Source organism: Cavia porcellus, unplaced genomic scaffold (genome assembly GCF_034190915.1).
Source record: "Cavia porcellus strain 051 isolate PalLab524CR breed Dunkin Hartley unplaced genomic scaffold, mCavPor4.1 scaffold_29, whole genome shotgun sequence".
In the NCBI taxonomy this organism is placed as follows: domain Eukaryota; kingdom Metazoa; phylum Chordata; class Mammalia; order Rodentia; family Caviidae; genus Cavia; species Cavia porcellus.
In genome coordinates, this window is record NW_026947512.1 from 13227043 (window position 1) to 13249483 (window position 22441).

At 35.8% G+C, this 22441-nt stretch overlaps 1 protein-coding gene and 1 long non-coding RNA gene across 8 annotated transcripts in view; one reads left to right on the plus strand and one right to left on the minus strand.

Annotated features, from left to right (window-relative positions):
- The window catches only part of Dnm3 (dynamin 3), a 548406-nt gene that overhangs the window by 245194 nt on the left and 280771 nt on the right, over positions 1-22441 (minus strand). The window lies entirely within an intron of this gene.
- On the plus strand, positions 14459-20921 carry LOC106028751 (uncharacterized). Of its 2 annotated transcripts, XR_001202366.3 has the most exons (4): positions 14459-14937; positions 15252-15324; positions 17382-17455; positions 18980-20921. It is a non-coding gene; the product is annotated as an uncharacterized LOC106028751 (long non-coding RNA). The 2 variants fall into 2 exon arrangements; XR_001202365.3 differs by lacking the exon at positions 14459-14937 and having other exon boundaries at positions 14944-15324.

The following is a 22441-nucleotide window of genomic DNA, read 5'->3' on the forward strand; positions in this document are numbered from 1 at the left end:
ATGACGGAATGACTTTTTCAGTGTCTTTGCAAGTGCATTTTAACTAAATTATTGTCTTAGAGAATTGTGATTTTAGAAAATAAGATAACCAATCATCCAACCCGTTGGATAAATTCCATTTTCAAAAGTTAATCAGTGAAAGACTATAAGCTATTAAAATGGTTCGCCCTGGAGTTTAACAGCAATCAATTCCTTCTGCTCAATCTACATCTCTGGTAGCAATTTACACTAATTTATTTTGTTTACTTTCCTTTGGAAGATGAACTGCAGCTGAACATCCTTCTTCCACTGAAATCTAATTTATTTAAAGGCTACTGAGTCAATATTAAGATTCTTTCCCAGTCAAAACAACACCTTTTTTCTTAAACTACCTCTCTGCTCTCCCTTTGCCGCATATAGTACCAGACTCCAGATTTCGAATCATCTTAATTGCTCATCTGTGATATCTCTTTCTAATTTTTCAGGCCTCTCTTAAAGTGTGGGCATTAAAATGCACCACATCTCATTAAATAAATAAGACCAATGCTAAGCAAGGGGAAGCTCAACTCTCCATTGATTTATATCACAGCATTTCCTCCCCCATGATTTACCTCATATCCCAGTTATTTCATTAGCTGTTGCAATACACTTTTAAAAAATATCTTAGTGAAAGTCCCATAACGATGAAATTAATCTGAGAAAGAGACTGTGATAACAATCACGTCCCACTTTGTTCTCTGTAGTCTGTGTCCTTCATTTGCTCTTCTGGAGTGCATTTTATTGTTTATTCATTGCTTGAACAGTAAATACACAGGAAATAACACTCTTGGCTAATCTAGTGTCATTCAGAGGCTAGCAAACTTATTCTGAAGTAAATCATCAAAATTACTGCAAAAAAGAGTAAAAGCTAATCCCCAAACCAAAATTATGTCTTATTATTTCAACCTATTAATGTGATAAAAGGATTTTTTTAAAGTAACTCAGATCTATAGCATAAACCAGATCAGTAACTTTATATGGCCCTTTAGTGCAAACTTATTTTAAGCATTATCTGATATTTTGCATCTGTTTCACAGAGATACTCAGGAAACTTAGTAACAGAGAGGGCCCATGTGTCACCAAATTCCTGCCACAAAATACGAATGAAGCGAGGAAGAGAATCAGTAATTTCCTAACATTTTACTCTGTATCACATTTGGTGGTCACATCATCTATTACTTAAAAGTCAATTTAGCACTGAGTCTCACTCACTTTAGAAGGTAAAGAAACATGTTTATACATATGCTAAATTTCTAAGTAGCACCAATCCATATGAAATATTCCCCTGGGGCAGACTATATGCACCATGGCAGTCATGGACGCTAAGTCTACGTAAGACAAACTCACTACAGCAGGAACACGGAAAAGTCATTCTGAAGTACAAATTTATTCTCAAGTGAAACTTCTTCTTCTAAAGAGACTGTATGACAAAAATATGAGCCGCGGAGGACATTTGCTAGTCTGAGGAATCTATTCAAATTCAGAGGCCATAAAAGTCCTTCTCCACTGTTTTGCATGGCTTTCTACTGAATAGAAAATTACAGGCAGAAATCAATAAATGTTGCTGATGGGTCTCTCAAGTTGCAAAATAACTTTCCAAAGGAACTGTGTGCCCTCTTAAAATGACTTTTACTCCCCGGCCTCCCTCATTTTATACCATATTTTTGAGTACGTAATCATGTGTATGTATCAGCAAGCAAAACAATCCTATGCTTAAACCCTAGAATTAGACTCCTGCCATATGTTTATCAACACAAAGATTATTTACACAAGAGTCTATGACCTTTACATTTAATGTGAAATCTATTCCAGTATTCAGGAAGCTTGAGGTAGGAGAGTTGAAGGTTTGAGCCCTGCCTGGGCAAATTTAGCAAGACTTGGTCTCAAAATCAAAAATTTTAAAGAGGGTAGCTCAGTGCAAAAGCCTTGGCTTCCATCCCTAGTGCCACAAAAAGAGCAACATCTACTTTATTAAGCCTTGATCCTCAAAACTGTAGCTCACATTGTAGAAAATTTTAAATAGTAAATACTTATTTTAAAGTATCAATTTTTCATTATTATATGCCAAAGCTATGAATAAAATTTTAAATTTATTTTTCCCTGTAAATATCTCACAGGATGCTATGTACATAGTTTATATATGGATTTTAAATTTGAACTTCAAGATTTTTTTCTTTGGTTTACTCCTATTGATTGAATACATCTATTTTTTACTCAGCACAAATCCGAAGTCACCTGTCTAGCTTTCAAAGTCCACCATCACCCATTCTCACTGAACATCCAGCGCTGCTCCCTCCTTTTCCACACCATATTCTCTGTCCTGGATGACTCGGATGCCCTCCAGGCAGATCTACCGTCCACTCTAGCTTTGTTAGTGTTCTTTCCATTAAAAAAGAATGTGCTCCTTTTTCTATAGGCTTCTTTATAATCCACTCGTTTTTAAAGTCTTATCTTCTCCAGCAAATAGTCTTTGCTGGTGTCCCTGATGCTCCTTTCTATACTCCTCACTGCACCAGTGAGATCTCTGATACTGACCTCATCACCTACTCTTTCCCCTCTATTCCAGGCTTTCTGGCCTCTAGACACACTCATGCCCAAGGGCCTTTGCACACACTGTTCTCCTGACATTTGAAAGGCTCATCTCACAACAACCTGCATGTTCCCACTCTCCCTGCTTGCAAATATTCTCCAATATCATTTTCCTCACTGTCCCATTTAATATTATAACTTCAATCACAGGTTTTCTATTTCCTCTCTTTGCTATATTTTCTTTCCATTGCACTGGATCGCCACATGCACAGAAGGTTTGTCTGTTTCATTTGCTGTGGTAACCTCAATCCTAGAATAATATATGACACACAAATACTCTAAAGGTATACTAAATGAATGAAATGAATTTATTGAACATTAACTACAGCCTAAGTGTTTGATAAGTATAAAAGTTAAATGACTTAATTGAAATGTATATTTTATACACTTGATGCTCATGATACCCTATGAAAAGGTTATCATTTTCATTATCAGCATTAACTTTATGTTATCATTATCATCTCAGCTTAGTAGATGTGGAAACCTTTACAGAGTGACTTAACCATTCATAACAGATTGGGAAGTCATAGTATTAGGAACCAAGTTTTCTCATTACAAAAGGACAATATTTTTTGATAGGTACAATATTTTGTTTTTTAATCCCCCTAAAATGTTCTTACACTCATGACATCCTTACCAAAAGTAGTGCCCAACTACTACAAAGAAGAAATTTATTTATAACATAAAATCTATTTTTAAAATAATCCAAGATGATTAACTTTCAATGGTATTTTTCTTTTACTAGAAGAAAGAAGATGAAGGGAGAGAAATGAGAGGAAAAGAGAAGATAAGAAGGAAGAAAAGGAAGAGGATGAGGAGGGGAAGACAAGAGGGAGAAGAAAAGGGAAAAATTTTTAAAAGCCTACATTCTGGCAATTTGCCAATCAATGACAGAGGAAAGAAACAGAAAACCCAAGACTGGGTTGTAGTATCTTTCTAGAAATTATCATCCAAGAAAAACACACTAAAATTGTCTTTAAAATGAAAATAAACCTATACTAATTCTATGTACTTTAAACTAAGAATTCAAAAAAGCAGATTGAAAGCATCTAAAAGTATCTGGATCCTGGTCAAGGGTCAGGCTCCCCAAATTGACGTAATGATGGGGCATAAGGCTGAGTTTTGAAAGTTTCAAAAATAATAATACCAGCAGAGGCTACATGAGTGACACCCACGCCATCCACACTAGTGCAGTGTTGCCTTATCAGATCTTTGGAGCCAACATCAGTGTTCACTGGTTGGTTCCCCGTTTTCCTGCTTGTAAAATATCTTGAAAATTCCCCTGAAACTGGAATCTGTTCATATGCTGAATACATACTAAATGTTATGTTGAAAGCTCTCATAGACTAATCCTACATTCCTCACAAAATCTCTGTTAAGTAAAAGCTCTTACCATCTTCTTTCTACAGATGAATCTGTCACAATGATAAGCAAAACTCCCAGGTTGCGCAGAAATTATACAGAAAAACAGCAGATTCCTGGGTTGGCTAGTGCAAGACACAGTCTCTACCCTCAGCCTTTACCCTGGGACGCCTAACGACAGCAAAACTGAAAAGGTCCATTTTTACACAAATATATACATTTGTGCAAATGCAAAGAAGAAAGTGAGTGTTTTGTTCTTTAAGACACCCTTGGGAAACTCACCTGAAGCCATGAGTTGTATACTAGTCACCTTTGTATCTATAGCCCAGAATCCACCAAGGCAGAACTGAGATAAATGTTTATGGTGTGAATGAAAGAAAAAATGAATGGGGTCACTGGTGGTTTGTTTTTACATCTCATCTGGAAAATGGTACTTTCCAAGAGTATAAGTCTCCTGGACTATAAATCTATTCTTAGACAAATTATGTGTTCACTGTTAAATTTAATCATCTAAGAGTTTCCAGATTAGAAGTTAAAATTTCAAAAATGTTAAATAAGGTATATAAAATAAGTCTTGGTTAACTCAGCCTCCTTTCCCCACCATAAAATGGGAAAGAAATTAATCTACGGAAGGAAAGATTTTAACGTACTTACATATGTAAATTTAATTTTATAATTTTCCTAATCTCACAGACTTTTTCAAAGCAGACAGTCTCCTAAATTCAGAAATGCATGCCCATTACTCCTAAACAGGGCTACATATGATCTGTGATTGTAAAGAAAAATCCCAGTCTGACTGCTTCAAATGTTAATACTTCATTAGTCTCTATACTTTTTATCTTAACTGGATTTATTCCATTTGTCAACCTCAAATTTAAACTGTAAAAGAATTACTTAATAGTATGCTGAAAAAGAATCTGAAGAAAAATTTTTGGAAAATTAAAAAAAAATCACCCTCTCTCCTCTCATCTCCCTCCACCCCTCCACTTTTTCATAAACAAGGCTTAAATAGCTATATTAAAACCCTAGGTTAGAGTTTTCCCATCCTTAAAAGAGCTGATCTAAAACTAATCATAAAGGGGAAAAAAAGAAACATTTTATTGCTTTCTCCCCACTCCTTATTCCCAAAATAATGTCTGTCTAACAAAGACTAGAATAAAACTTCATTTTAATTTCAGCTGAAGCAAATGTTATAATTGTGTTTCTACACATCAACAGGAAGCAGATTACTCATCCATTCCACTGAGATAGCTTAGACCAGGCGACTCAACACATTTGCTCCCTTCTTAAAGGACCCCGTGTGATGAGATTGAATTTCACAAATTCCAAAATACATTTAAGATACAGGATTTTAAAATTTAATCCCTTGGCCATTCACTTTAGCTTGAAACAGCTTGTTTATCTTCTTCCTGCTAGCAGAAAATGCAGTGCAGAAATGGAAACCAGATTTCTTTATGTAGTGAATTTCATGTGGTTTCCACATTTCTCCTGGCAGCAGTTTCCCAGCAGACATGCATCTAAAAAAATTCCTCCTTGAGTGCTTTCTAAGTAAGATGGCATCTTCTGTGGCGCGTTCTCAGCGCACTCTCAAATGCACTGTCTTAAAGCCGTCTCCATTGCAGTTTTAGTGGTTTTGTGAAGAAAAACAAAGATGACATCATGTAATCTAAAAAGTGATGTTTAGTGGCCTTGACTTTTGTTTAATAGGGAGTCCTCTTTCTTTGACTCTACCCATTCAGGAAAATCTCAGGTTGATCAATTCGTGTTTATCCACTAGATTCCATTTGGGAAACCATTGTGAGGAACAGGTATAAACCTCAGGAAAGCCCCTGGCCTCAAGGAGTGAGTAACCAAGCTGGAAAGATAAGATATAGATGCCAGGACAAGTCAAAAACACTTTAAGAAGAACCAGCAGATTATAAGCAACAAATGGATGAATGAACAGAACAGACAGTAGGAATTATATGAGCCATCTGGAAATATTTGATATGTAATTTTCTTTGGAGCCATAAGAAACCTGATTTAAAATAAAATGATATGGTCAATATACTATTCTGCCATTCTCTCTCCTCCCTTCTGAAGACATTTAACATTTTGTTTAAGTTTAAAAAAAAAAAACTCAAGGCCAGTGGCTTCTAGAGGTAAAAGGCCACATGGAATTATAAAACAATTTAATGTTCTTTTGGTTGTTTGGCACTTGAGATTGAACCCAGGGCCTTCACACTGAGCTACACCCCTGGTCCTTTGTTTATTTTTTGACAAGATCTCATCCCATGTCTAAGTTGTCCAGGCTGGGCTTGAATTTGAGACCTTCCTGCTTCAGTCTCCCAGAGGTGCTAGGATTACAGGGGTGTGTCAATCACTCCCAGCTAGCAGTTTTTAACTAATGTAAGGTTAAATTTGTCCTACTGAAAATTTAAGAAGAATCAAGGCCTTCTTGAGGATCCAAACACATTTTTATTAGCCATTCATTCCATTTTCTGACAACAGGAGCCGAGAGAAACAGTAATGAGCCACCGGAAAAGTATCACACTGACAGAGCAGCACAGAAGTCCGCGAGGGTAAAAATGGGATATGCCAGAGCGCTGCCCCAGGACGTGCCGTAACAATTCTGCAAACAACTGCAGAGTGGTTTCAAAAGCTTCTCAGTTCATATTACCCGCACTATCTAATCAGGCTGTCAGCCTCTTCTGAGTTAGGTATCTTCACAACACTGGACAAAGGAAAAACGGGCAGAGCTAAGCACAAACCCGTCTGCCCTGGTATTTCTTCTTCTCTTGTATCTCAGTTGAATACAAGAAAGCAAAAGTTTTATTTAATGACAAATAAGTGAAATTTATTTAAGAACAAAGTTTAAAATTAAATATAAGCAAATAAACATATAGGGATACTAAATCACCAATCATCTGTTCCACACTGAGAGACTCAGATGTAGTGTTTTCACTGTGCATGTTAATTTAAAATGTCTATTTCACAATCATACTCTACACTGGTAAACAAGGAGTAATGTAATATGAAAATTATCTCAAATAGTTAAGACAGTTTTAACTTAACTTTCTAAATAGTTTTTGTCGCATACGTAAACACAAAAAATTCAATGAAACTCTCCGGTATTGAATATAAACTAGACATGTACCATGGAGATGGTAGTTTTAAGTGGAGAAGAATTTTTCAGGAAACTTTGTGTATACATATATAGTCAAATGGATTCAAAATTATGTAAGAATGTTGCAGAAGAATATACATCTAGATTACTCTAAATCTACAGCATATAACCTAAACAAAATCAAATGAAGCAATAATAAATGCAGACAACACTAACATTGAATCTGATCTAACCTTAATACTGGGTGTCTAATACCAACTACTTTTGTGATATGAAGGCTAAGATGGAACCAAAATTAAAGTTGATTTATGAAACAGACAAGGCAAAATGTACTAGAAAATCAAATCCCATTAGCTTTCTTATTTTTTGTTAAAAATTACAAAAAAAAATACAGGACTCAATTTTCCAAAACTTAACCAAGTGAAATGTGGGACTGAAAATGTCACAGTCTGGAATCATGAGAAAGGGGAGGGAATGCCACTTCCTCAGAGTGGCTTCACCAGTGGCAAATGCAGTTACTTCTGAAAAAAATCAAGGACTCATTTTAAACAACATATTCTTGGCTCTTGTATTTTCTTTTCAGGAAATGTGAAAACAAATAGACCAGCATCAGTTAGTGAGTCCTTTGCTAATAACTTCAAAAGACTATGAAAAATGCCAGTGTGGGCACAATGACCCAAGCACCTGCTGCATGGGTTGACAGACACATTGGCCAGGTACCACTCAAATGGCTCATTTTCAGTGCAGTACAGATTCCTCAAGGAAAAAAGCTGCTTAAAAATCTACCAATTCTCCAGCAAACAAAAACGTGCCCCAAAACAATCATAATCCATTTTGGCCAAATGGAAACAAAGCTAGTTCACTATTTTAAAAATTAGATGAAAAAGGAATGAAGCAAATTACACCAGAAAAAAACATTTTGTTATGGCATAGAAAACTGGGAGTAAAGTGTGTGCTCCTCAAACAAAACAGAATGCCTGGTACCTGTGTGTGTGTGTGTGTGTGTGTGTGTGTGTGTGTGTGTGTGTGTGTGTCTGGGTGTGGCTGGCTTTCAAATAAGGTTGGTGAAATCTACAGATACAGAAACTAACTCCCTTAAAATGCTGCAATTGCAAAACTACAAAGATTTGTCTTACCCAAGATGCTTTTGTTAATCTTCTACTCTTGTAGTAAAGCTGTATTATAGGCATAGTTTTTAAAAAAGAAAACTATACATGAATCTAAGATTATAAAAAAAAAAACAGAACTTCACTACATATGCTCTAGCTTTAAAGAATGCTATTTTAAAAAGCAAGAAGATTTCATTTGGGTGTTGATAACTCTCATATTGGTATGATCAGGTTTGCTATAAACATGTATACATATATACTTATATACATACAAATGCACATATTCTTATGTAGATATGTGAGCAATGTACATTTGTAACATATAACTATATTTTACGTATGTATATATTTTAATACATATATCAAAAGCAGGCAAACTTGAGAAGAATATGGTTATTATTGGTTTTTCAGATTCTCCAAAGCTTCCACACAGTGTTTTAAAAACAATTCTGTTGTCTTCCTTTCAGAATCAAGCATTTTCTTCTAGTATGGCTCATTTCACTGCTAAAGATTGGTTTCTTTACCCCATGAGATTATAAAATTGTGACAAAAATGTCACACTTTCTCCCTGAGCTCTCAGTGTCAGTGACTGAATAAAGGCGGGTGGCTGTATGTTTTCACAGGAGCATCCTACCCACAACGCCTACCCTGAGTCTGACCCCATTCCGAGCTCTTCTCACACATTAACTCACTTAATGCTCAGGAAAAAACCCATGTGATAGATAAGGACACCAGCACTTGGAACAGTTAAGCAATTTGCCAAGGTGGCCTGGCCGGCCATGGAGCGTGGCTTCCAGCCTTGATAGCTGCCTCTGGATCTCCCAGTACACTGATCCAGTGAGCTCGGGCTGCCTTAACTGTAAGCAGAGATGAAACCTTGCGTTCAGTGCCCAGTACCACCCACCCACCTACCCACACAGAGTCAAAAACTACTGTTTTGTAAACTACTTTTTTGCCTTTTATGTGGATAGGGATTCAAGTTGAGCACATTAGCCACAAAGAAATACACATGTGCTAGGAAGTTTCTTGTCTTACTCAGAATACAGTACTTGCACTTATGCAATGAATCCATTATTTTAGAAGCTCCAAGTCTTTAGGTAAATATAGTCACACTTTCATAATACGTGGCACATTGTTTTTATTTTAGGATTCATAATCCTCTGGAATACGCAAAAGGGGAAACACAACTATATGAATTTCCAAAAGGAATTTGAATCAACATAAGTTGATTTAGTTGTGTACATTGCAAACACATTGACTGGATTCTCAATTCTATTTAGTCTCTGGAGAATTTGCTAGAGCTCCCCAGGAACATGTTAAACCATATTAAAATACGTTTATTTGTGTCACTATGGAAATTTCCACTTTAGTTTTACATACCAAAGAAAAGCACTTGCTATACAATTAGTTCATGTTGAAAGGTTATTTACATGTTGCAAATGAGTATTAATCCTGTGTCTTTATACGAACATATTATGTGAAGCCCTTTTTGATTATTTTGAGATACAGTCTCACCAAGTTCAAACTTGTAATCTTCCTGCCTCAGTCTTTATGTATTGAGCTATCATATATGCTTACTTCTGAAACATAGTAAAGAAATAAAATGGTGATATCAAGACATCAGGAGTCAATATACAAAACTTGTCAGTGCCACAAGGATACCATGTTTCTCTTGCCCAAGTGAACCGCTGCTGGTTTTAAAATCTGATTGTAATGGAGAAGTCCACAGGAGCACCTAGAATTAACGTGATATTCATCAGCTTGTGAGGCAGACTGTGATCCTACTATGCTCTCACTTACAAGCTACATAACAAGGCCAACCTTCCAGCCCCTTTATTCACCTTCCCCTAAAGATTTCAAGGCAAGGCATCGAGATCACGCAAGTCATAAATCATGTGCTTACCTTCATGTGACTAGTATTCCATACAGTCAGACTTTTGTTTGCCTGCTGGAGGGATATATTATGTTACTGAAATACAGAAATGGCTGCTCTGCACACCAGTGGTTAGTAAAACTCCCAAGATGTAACCTTATCTTCTCAATTGATTTGAGGAAAGAATGTTCATAAAACATATACTGCTTTTGGTTAGGGGCTGATTTCTAAATAAATAGACTCAGTTATGGAAACTCTAGAAACAGGCAAAACAAAACATGCATTCATAAATGTATGTTTTAAAATCAACCCTCTCACAATGTTTGCCTTTTGTAAGCTTTTCAAGATTGTAAAATCAGTTACACGAAGTTTATGATTTATAGTTGTTGTAACTTAACTTCTCTTTCAGTCAGCGACGGAAAAATCTTAACTCCTCTGGAATATTTCTGCTCTGTTTTGCAGACTGCTATGCTTCTTTCCCTGGAAAGGCCCTTCCTTACCATGATTAGAAAGCACCCATTTGTTTTGCAAGTCAGACAAAAGAAGAAAAGTGGAAGTCTTTCCTACAGCAAATCTCCTATTCCTCTGGGCTCTAACAAACTAGGAAACACTGCAGATTAGAGGACTGCATTGCCTCCAACAACATAAAACTGTGCTAATCCACAAAACACAATGCTAATCTAAGTGAGGTTGTCATCTTTAATTCACAGTGAACTGAGGTCAACTAGATTTTTATCAGAGCTATAAACTGGGAAGCAAAAAACAGCGAGAAACATCACAGTTTGGTTGGATCCTGCTTTGAACACAAGACTGTATGATCCACCGTTGCACAGGGTGCTTCCGGAAAATTAGAAGACCAAAAATAAGCAAGGAAATGTGGTTTGCCCCAGTGTTCATATTTATTTCAAAAAGAGTAATGTAATCTGATTTATAGGCATAGTACAGCTACACAAATGTTAACATTGCACTGTTTTCCATTTAAAGTCCTAAATAATTATGAGAAAACTTGATCAGAGATCACTGGCATACTAATTAGCTTTGCTTACTTTTTTAACAGTTAGCTTAGTGGCCTATTACAAGCCACTCAAACCAAATAGTACATATATATATCAGTCCCTATCTTCAAAGCTTATACTCTATCTAGCGAAAGATCCAATATGTGAACTAACAAATAATGCAGATAACATTTCAGTACAAAACCTACAACAAAGCCAGGTGTGGTAGTGTACACCATTAATCCCAGCACTCAGGAGAATAAGGCAGGAGGATTGAAGCAAGTCCAATGCCAGCCTGGGCTACATGGTGAGTTAAGACCAGCTTGAACTGTATGGTGAGACCCTGTCTCAAAAAAATGTAATAAAATAAAGTAAAATAAAATAAAATCTATGACTGAACACCAAATAATTGACATTTGAATAGCAGGTAATATAAGCATTATAAAAATACAGTAGGGGAAGATGCCCTGTTAAGCTGACAATATGCTTTTTGTATGAAGTGGGATACAAATCAGGGTTTTATTCACTGTAATCACAAAGTAATATGCTTAACCTCTGCGAGACTTGATTTCATCATCAATAAAAGGATGAAAATGATGGCTTGATTATAGGGTTACTATAAGAAACTAATACATTATATGTGAAAGGATTTTTGTAAACTGCAAAGAAGCTATAAAATGACCACTGAGAAACTATTAAAAGGAATTACATTATTAATTTGTATAGGTAGAAAGGGTTGTCAGTTTGGAAGGGACTATAATCAACTTATGTTTCCATACTTCTTTGTTGTTGGAACTTTTTTAATACCGATGTATTAATCTTGTTACAAAATAATATTAAAGCTATAAAAATATTAGCTGAAGTATGCATTTCCGAATATCACAAATTGTATGTAAACCCTAGTAATACTGCTGCTGCATTGGTACAAAAAACAAGTCTCAGTCCTGGAACCAATTTGAGAATTTCTAAAGTCATAAAAATTTGCCACGTTTGGAAATAATAATCAACTAAAGCAGAGGTTTTTGCACACATTTTTAAAATAGAGCAAATTCCATAGTCACTCAAAGTAATCCATTGATTCAATAATGACTTTACCGATGGCTTTTGAAATTAGTAAGTTAAGAAACTTTAGATCGTTAAAGTCAAGTCTTTGACATGTGCAGTGCTGCTTTCTAGGGTCCAGTACATTCCAGGCATTCAACTGATAACTTCTCAGACAGTAAAAATTCTTCAAGCCAACTCCAGATCAATGCCAAGGACTTTCCATGAGTGCATGGTAGACCTTTCACACTGAATCTGATCACAAGTTGCTAACATAAGTGAGGGCAGAGCTCAGATCATCTTACTCTGGTATGCCTAGTCCTTGGTACGTTACCAACCTATGAGTAGGCAAGAACAAATACTTCCTGAACTACTCTGGAGGAAAGATAATTCTAAAAGTATTAGTCAACTGGAAGCCCAAAGAGCCAGGCACACATGCTAAGGCAAATGGAACCTTTATAACTGTTTCTGGAGAAAATCGCTTAAGATGATTCACTCAAGGGGTTTAGCTCAGTGGCGCAGTGCCTGCCTGGAAAGTGCGATGTCCTAAGTTCAGTTACTGGTACCCCCTCCCAAAAAACACAGATGACTCAAAAGCCTCAAAGACAAGTGTAAATAAAAGTGCCTTGAGCATGAAAGCTTCATGTACCATAGGCAGAACCATTTGAGATGACACAGTGTATAAACCAAGATGAAATCATAGCACACTCCAATCAGAATCCCCTTCCACTTGCTTCAACAAAAATTTCCAAAACTTGTCTGCTGATATAAACAGAAACACAAAGAAAAAATATTTTATCTTTGTGTGTATGTGTGTGTGTGTGTGTGTGTGTGTGTGACTGAATCCAGGATTTCAAAATGAACTACACCGCCAGCCATTTGTATGTTGGCTTGTTTGTTTGTATAGAAACATAGTCTGGCTGAATTGTCCAGGTACGTCTCAAACTTGTGATCCTCCTCTGTCAGCCTCTCCAAGGCCTACCACTGTGGGTGTACACCACTCCCCCTCAGCTCTGATTGGTGCCCCTGCAAGGGTGGATTGCTGGTGGACTACTGACTCACAGCTTCTCTACGATGATTTAATGAATAAATGCATAGATACTTAAGACAGATGGAATTAGTATCCACATGTAAAAAGACTACTAGATCGTATTTAACCACAGTTACACTTATTCCAATGTTCTATGGGGAAAAGAAAGTTGAGCTGTACTGGCTTTCTCAAGCAAAGTTTACAGTGATATGAAGTAATTTCTGTGATTTCCATTGGTGACTTTAAATCTACGAATGACACGATTCCCACTAATTTTATTGTTCCATCCTAAGTGTCAAGATAACTCGTTTTCACCATATTTAATCTCCCTCACAAGGTAACCAGGCCTTGTAATCATTTTTGAACTCTTGGTGGTATGTTAATTTACAATAAACCATTTTATTAAAACCAAATGCTTTCGACCGGTTCTCACTTGAAGTATTTTAAAACATTCCACCCAATGTATATAAAAGAGGTATGTTTTTCTACTTCTGAAAAGCACTGCAGAAGGCCAGTAGAAATCAAATGCTTTGGCTGCAGTTCTTAAAACAATGCTACATTTCTTAGTTTGGTCAGTCGAACTAAATTTGGAAGCCACCTAAAACTTTTCTCACATTGTGATCTGTCTGGAGGACCAATTAATCAAACTCTTGTTTGAAGCAACTCTAACACTAATCAGAGATCTGTGGAGGGAAAGTCAGAGAACTTCCCTTTCACAAAAATCAACAATATTATAATGGAAAATAGAAAAAACACAGGGAGAAAAGCCGGTGTTAGGGCGCTAACACCTTGTAACGTTTGGTCAAGCCCACACTTGGCAAATTTCAACAGATTTACTTACCTAGGGCTAAAACTAAGCAACAGAATACCACGCAAACAAAACAAAAGCACTAAAACAGAGTCAGGAATCACCAGTGAAAAACAGTTACACCTAACAGCGTGCATCTGCCAGAGGCAATTTGTTAGGAGATCAGAGTCATCACTGCATTGTGGTTGCCTGAAATCAAAACTTTAAAGTTTCTTTAGGTAAAGCTATAGCACAGCATTCAAAGAGCCAGCCAAAATAGCTGAGGGAAACTAGGAAGGCCACATGTGGAACTAATTACTCATGCAGAGGCCATGACAAAGAACATTTCTCCAGACTTTTCATGGGGGCTTCACTTTCAGGAAGTTGCTATAATTACTGCTCAAGTCTAGAGCAGCCTGCAAGCCGCTGACAGATCCAACAGACGAGGAGGAGGAGGGAAAGAGGGGGGAAAAATAACAAAACTTATCTGCCCTTTCTGACGAGTGAAACACCAGAAAATAAAGTACCGCGGGAAAGCTCCAAAAAGATTTCCAAATGAGCTCTGCCTTCCAGTGTTCAACTTTCTGTTTACTATTTTATCTCCTCTCTATCTTCAAATGACTTCTCTAGCCTGGATCAGACGGCGAATTTGTACAGCTACTCTTAACTCACTTTCAGTTGGCCACAGCAGAACTGTACATCTTGACTCTTTTTTTTACAGCTTTTCCATACTGGGGCCCACTTCCTGCCCAGTTGAGGAAAAAAATCTGGCCTGAAGATGAAATGACTGCTTAACATTACACGAGAACATCTGGTACCATTTTATGCACAGACCCATGTCTGAGAGCAGGCGATTCCAGCGGTCTCTCCAGCGGCACAGCACATACCCAAACCTCCCCAGGGTGACATCATCCTATATATGGACTCTCCAGCCCAGCCCTCCCCCTTTTCCTGGTCCTAAATTCATTGCCAGTTCCCTAGTCTGCAGCAAATGTGCCACGTCAAGACTGGAAATCACAGCCCTTGAGTGCGTCTCAGTCAGTGCGGCCGAATTCAGGGGGGAAAGCTGAATCCACCCCTGGTGCAGGAAGGGAGGCTCTTCCCAGGACTGGGAGAGGATTTTAAGTCCACAGCTGGAAGCTTCTGGAGATCCTGCTCCGTCGCCCCAGTGTTCAGACTACCTGTTCAGGACAATGCCGTTGTACAGTAGTCTGCACATTGGTTAGACTGGGCAAGGGACAGCAACGCCATGAACTGCTGGGGACAAAATTTGCTGTTTCCAAGGAGAAGACATTGGTTTGCTCCTCTGTTGAATCTCACACCCAGTGTTTCTCTTCACAGGTTTTGCACGCTAGGGATCAAGAAGTGCTCAGGGACACTGCTGAGAACGGACCACTCGAGGGAAAACCTGCGGGTAAGGCCTTGGTGACTGCTCACCTGGTCTGTGACCATGGGAACCGAGGTAGGGGTCCCATGTGTGACAGACTGCCATGTGTTGAATTTTTAAATGCAATGATGTATATAGTATGTAGTGACTTACTGTATGCTTTATTATTTCTAAACATTGGTGATTCCGAGTGTCTTAAGTTTAAAGGCTTTTCCACTTAAAAATGAAATGTGAAAAAACTCACTATGAACACTTAAGAATAACTCAACAAGACTAGTATTGAATTGCTGAAATTAATAATTCAGAGACTAGTATTATAAATGAAGGTTAAATGCATAACTTTGGGCATTTGGGGATTGAATGAATTTTGCCCCAAACTAAAGAATACCTGATAGTTTCAAAATTCCATATGAGTAGAATTTTTCTAAATATTTACTTACATAATATAAATATCAGGAATAACAGTTCCTAACAATAAACGACGAGCCTGCCAAGTTTTGCCCACCAGACAATACAGATGGGACTTTTGCCCAGAAATGAGTACCAACCCACAACTAACTGAGTCAGCAACTAAATAAATCAGAGACTAAAGCCTCTGTCGGTAGATACCATAATACATATCTCTGCATGACTTTTTTTTTAATTGTTGACGAACTGCTGGTCTGCTGAAACGTCTTGCCTCTTACATTTTACAAGGCTTCTATGTCTCCCAGCATTTAAGATGATAAAGTACTTTGTCTAGAAACTTACTGATAAAAAAAAGGAATTTGTAAATGAAAGGCAGAAGTTTTCTTTGGTCAATTTCCAGCAGTCTCGGAGGTGAAGGAGGGTGGGAGAGGGGGAGGAAGGTAGGAGGGAAGAAAATCCTCAAACTGAATGAAATCCTGAAGAGAAAAATAGGGAAGGCTGGACTGCAATGTGATCTGTGTGATCCGTGCTGAACTTTAGAGGTGGGTCTCTTAAAGAAAGTTCTGGAACAATGTTACTGACTCACCTCTCACCCCTTCGACTGCCATTTATTTCTACCATAAAATCTTTCTGTGAAATGGAAACATATGTTCTTCTACAGGCTTTTGTGGAAAGTAAATGTAATCCCTTTGTTCTGAGCAAATAATTTTCTATTTTTATATTTTACAACAGTTAAAAACTGACACAGGTTCCATTTTGCAAAACATTTCATTTCAAAAGGTTCCCCAAGTTTTTTGTTTGTCAAAACAACTTAAAATTTATCTTTCAGATCATCCTGCAACTGGTTGGTGTAAGGAACACCCAAGTTTTTTCATCTACTTATAGTTTTTAGTTAAAATAGAAGCAGCCAGTAGAAATTTAGCTATTTTTCACTTAGTTGATATGCTAAAGCCATCTTTTATCTTCTCTTATGACTCAGAGATTCCCAAATTAATTATTTTAATAGAACATTTGAGACTTTTAAAACCTGTACTGTTGCTTTTACATAGAAAAGCATAAAAAAAAATTAGGTGATTTATGAGAGTTTGTTTCCAACAATTTTAATTTACACAATCACTAACAGGGGAAGATACCAACAAAGTACTTTGGCAATATATAAGATTTCTCAAATTTTGTGGTTTTTACTTTTTACTCTAGAAACAAATGAATTTAATAATTTGCTTTCATCTAATGTATTTTTAAGTTAAATTTTTTTATAAATAGCCTTTTATTTTTTCAGGGAAACTAACCTAGGAGCCTCTCACTTATTTTACTTTGGGGCTAACTTCTAGATACAAGTGTGTCATTGGCTTACATCCAAGAGCAAAAACACAAAATTTACTTTGTAAAGGGGTAACCAAGGAGAACTATTTGTGAGACAAATTTTTAACAAATGAAAAGGGGTAGTACTGTATTTTAAATCATGTATGCTAAATTAAAGATCAATCAAAAGTAAAAGATCATTTTATAAACTACTGCTAAACGAAGTCAAAAAGGCACTCTACGCACTGGTACACATACCAACATTTATAGACACATTATGTTAAAATAATAACTGTATCTGTTTCCAGGGTGATTAGAATAATGCTTAACATTATTTTGATATTACTTTATAAGGAGATATACAAATATTTTAGGGATCGTGGCATCTATTCCAGAGGAAATTAACCAACTGTGAGCATCTTCAACTAAAACTGTCCTGGATATAACGGTAAGTGTGTTAAAATTAAACATCATGGTCATAAAGAAAAATCTATTGGCAGGATCTGTCCAAATTGCATTTCAGAGAAATTTAATAGTTTCCATTTTAATGTGTGGATGATCAATGATCAATTAATTAAGTACTGCGTTAAAAGAATTTTTTCCGCTACCTAAGAAAAAGGAAATTCAAACCCACCATTCAGTAACTGAAAGAAGATCAATATAAAACAGTTCACTGAAATTTTAAAATGTTTCTGTAAAGCCATGGATCTCAAAATAAGACGGTTTGTTTACAATGGGCAAAGTTTCACACTGATCACTTTCCTGCAATTAGTCAATAGGCATAATATCCTTCCTGCTTGGCATTCGAGCTTTCCGCTCAGATAATATGTTTATGTTTTTAAAAGACCAAAATATACTATCTACCTCCACCTCTGGCCTACAGACCACCCAAACATTTCATCCTGTGGGAAGGATTTTAGATATAAAATCCTAATGAAAGAAATTTTTCCCTTTTTTTTGTTTTGTTTTTGTTTTAGGGGTTGAAATTTCAAACAGAGGAAAAGAAAGTACAGTTTGGTTAAGTAAAAAAAATCAAAAAAAAAAAAAAAAAAACCCCACGCATTCACACAAATCTTCAATTGAAGCCAAAGCATTCAATTATTTATAAGGAATCTGTTCTTTTAAAACAACTCCTCTTACTCTAAGGGGACTAGCCCACCCATCCAGTAATGGCCAAATAATAACTAAGAGACCATCACTCACAAATCCCAGCTTAAAATAACTGGAAGGTCAGGGAAATGCCTGAGTTAAGATTGAAACTTTCTTCAAATTCCTCTATCCTTTGGTGTCCCGCATATTACATAGATATAAATGTTTAGGACTTTTTCAAAGGTCTCCGGTTAAGAAAAAGTCTTACATCAGTTTAATAAAGAGGGCTAATGGAGGAAATTAAAAAAAAATAATTGAAACTTCAATTTGAATTTTCTGTGTATGGTGACACTCTATTTCCTGGAATTGCTTTGTTGTAATTTTACTGTAGAATGTTTAGAAGAAACTTCTCTTCTTGCACTTTTCTTTAAAAAGTAAAAGACAAAAAGGAAATGAAGTGTAATAAAGATACTTTAAAAATTACAGAAATTGATAATAATGTAATGGCTCTTTCATATTTTGACTGGGAATTTAAGAGTAAAGTAATATTTATCCTAACATTTGGGAGATAAAAAAAAAGTCAGAAATTTTTTCAGTCTTTCATCTTTTACCAACTTCGGGCAGGTTAAACGTAACTATGAAATATGCATATGCCACATGCATACTATAACTGTGTTTTAAAAATCAATCAGAAACATAAATCACACAAAAGCCTTACGAGTAGATAGTTTTTCTTATTTTTCAGTCAGACTTTTTTCAACTTGAAAAACTGCTATGATTGATTTTTCAGGCTCAAAGGTTTTTGTATATATTGGTATAATAAAACTGTTTCAAATTAAAGGATAACATATGAACTCACAAATGTTTCTTTTTATTTTTTCAGGTTGCATGCACCATTCCTTTAATTGAGCACAATAAACTGGATCAAATTTTTAATGGGAGAGCGAGGGAAAGTTATATAAAATATAGTAACTTTTAATTTCTACCAGTATGTTCTTTGTAAGTGAATATTTCTATAATTATTTTCTGTTGCACTGAATGCAACAATAATAGCTAAGATAGTGTTTTCAGGCATTTGTTCTTTGCATAATCTAACTTTGCAATTATTTATACAGCAGCCAAGTTTACTGATGTTTTTAATTCTGTGAAGGAAAAAAGTCTTCTACTCTGAAGTGATGAACAGGAACAGAATTGTTTACTTTTGAAATTAAATACCTAGAAATTGCATTTATCAATTCTTTGTCAAAGCTTTGCCATATCTAGTAACTGTATAAAAGTTCAGAATAGTAGAACTGTCATTTTTCAGTCCCTAAAAACTATTTTGTTCTCTACCAGGTTGCTTTGCTAGTCTCTTGAAATTTTATTAATATAACTAAAGATAAACAATAAGCTATTTCATTTATAACGGTCTTTGAAAAATTCCAAGTATACATTCTTTGAATAAGAAGTTTTACTCTTTGGAATTTTGCCTCTATGGATATTTTGTTTCTAAAAGGGATGTAAATTGTTAAATACCTTTACATGTTTGAATCAGTCATTTATGTTAAAAATAGCCAAAATCATTCTTGACTCCCCCAAATTTCATTTTATATATATATATGTAATATTATTAATTCTTCTTTACAATAAGAAAATTTTGCAAAGAGTCTGAATTTAGTTTTTGGATATGAAATAAGTTTTTCTTTTCAGTGTTTAAGGTTGTATTTTGTAACTGTACATACACTAATAATATCCAAAACACATTCAGAGCATCCCTGAAACAACTTTCCAGTTCACATCCGGTGGTTCATTTCATGACCCTGTAAGTTGATTAAGCAATGGAAAAATTAAGCTCACAACTGTCTTTTATTTGACTTCCACATCCATACTTAGGAACTATACATTTAAAAGAAAACTGAAAAGTTTAAATAAATTCCTGTTCAGATATAAAATCTCGCTATCAAAGAATCAGAAACCAAAGTCCACTGGTTCAGTTGCCAAATACATTATGCTCATTAATTATTCTGAAAATGGCTGCTGTTACCATGTAAATGACAATTTTCTTTTTCGAGAGCAAGGTTATAGTTCTTATCTACTACGAGAAACATGTATAAACATAGTCTTTATCTTTAGCTTCAGTATTAAAATATGCAGAGTTTTCGCAAAGAGGAAAAACATCTGGTTCAATTACTCTGAACTCTGACTGCATGGGGGCCAGTCATACTAGGAATTGGATTTGAGGGGAAAAAATCTTGTGTTTAATCTTTCTTCTTCCTTAAAATTTTAATGTGAGTTTTCTGTCATGCCAAATCTCCATGTTAGCACATTGGAACAAATGTATAAGTGTACTTTCTGAATAAAGTCCAACGTCTAACTTGTTTTTAGTTCCATAATGTTTTAATGTTTAATTCTGCTGTGTGTTTTTCTCCCTTTCCCCTCACCCTCCAAAATCACCTAATCTGGAAAACAGGCTGATTGTATCTGTCCATGAGCAAAGGAAACCTGAAGGAATCAAGGGCCTGGCTGGACAGAGTTGTCATGTGTCTGCCTGTCTACACTTGCTGTGCAGAACATCCGCTCACCTGTACAGCAGGCACAGACAGGCAGTCACATGACAACCCAGCCTGAATGACAACCAGCCATTGAAAGAAAGCAGTCCTCACACCATAGCATCCAAGAGCTACAACCAGAGTGAGGGGCCTGGGGGTCTGGGTTTTTAATCTGTTGGCTTAATACTTAACGCGTATGTATTCTTATTATTTTATTTTGATTCAAATATTAAAACCCACCAAAAGTAAAGTAAGTGGTGCCTATGAAATATAATAAAACCCATTTCTGAAAATGTTCCTGTGCTTTCTATAATTCTCTTTTCCTAATTGTTGTTAGCAAATCACTACCCTTGACATTTATTGTGTACATCTTTGAAGCTTCCCACAATTAATATTTTTAAATCAATATAACAAAACAGAACGTCAGTTTGATGTTTGACAAGGAATAAATTATTCCAATAATTCCAACCCATAAACTTAAGTATTGTTTTCTATATTGTGATTTTTTTTCTTCAGTGGGGAGCGGGTGAGGCATAGAATGAGAAGAAGAAAAAGGAGAAAAGGGTAAAATTCTAAAAGAACAGGTCTTTTAGGTTAAGACACCGACAGTCTTGTCTACATAAGGTACAGTGGAAAAAAGTATTTCCAGCATATTTGCAAGTTTATTGGAATAATTACTTCTTTTTTGATCAGTGGGAAGTTGAAATCGAAACATCAATCTTTTCAAATATTGTGATGTACATAGTGTTAGTACTTTTTCATTGTTTATGAAGGGACTTCTGCTATGGTTCGAGAGGAAGAATTTCCAAGTCCAGTATAGTCACTTCAAATACACACTTCCATTCACCATATTCATGTCTTAAGATGTTCAAGCAATTCAATACTTTCAAAAGCTTGAGGAAAGTACTTATTGGATATACATTGTACATTTTGCCACCTCTTTTGAGGAAATAAGTAAAATTTTAGCTTGTACACTGTCAAATAGAGTAAGATGACTGGGAATGGCTTTTGTGTGTTAATATTTCAACCACTAAAATATAAAAAATAGAAGAAGATAAAATCAGAAATTTATCAAATTTGACTTGGTTCATTGTAGTGTTAACTTTTACTATTTAAAATTAATTTTTACTTTTTTTAGTAAGATTCTGGTGAAAGTTAAAAATATAACACTACAGGACCCCAAACTGTTTTTTAAAATTTAATTATTACAAGTACATATTTTGAACTAAAGCACACTATTTTCCATTCAGATATTTCATTTTTGAAATTAAATATTTAGTTTTCATTCTAAGAGTTCCATATGTTTCAAATTTTCTGATTTTATGGTATCTGAATCAAATTTAACAGTATAATTTCCTTAAGAAAAACAAACTGAGCAATGGGCAAAACTATGCAGTGAAAATATGAGGAAAACAAAATATCTTACATTTAAACCATCTGAACTTAAAACAACACACTATCTACTAAAAGCCACGTCTGCTTCTGGAAGACTTATTATCCAATGCAAATTTCCATCTTAAATGAAGTACTATAAATAGCAAATAAATTCTCACACAATACTTGATGAAATGCAAATTTGAAACAGAAGGACAATATAAAAATGGAATATTTATATAATCCCACCCAATTTTAAGTGCTTTATACAACCTATAGCAAACTTTGCCTGCGGAGTTCACACGCAGAATCACTCCGCTGCACCCTGGAAAGCAGTCCCAGCATGGTGTGTGACAACTCTCAGGATGAATACAGGAGACTAGAACACCACAACTCAAAGGAAAGCCAAGGCAGGAGGCCGCCGAGTTATCCCAAAACAAGGC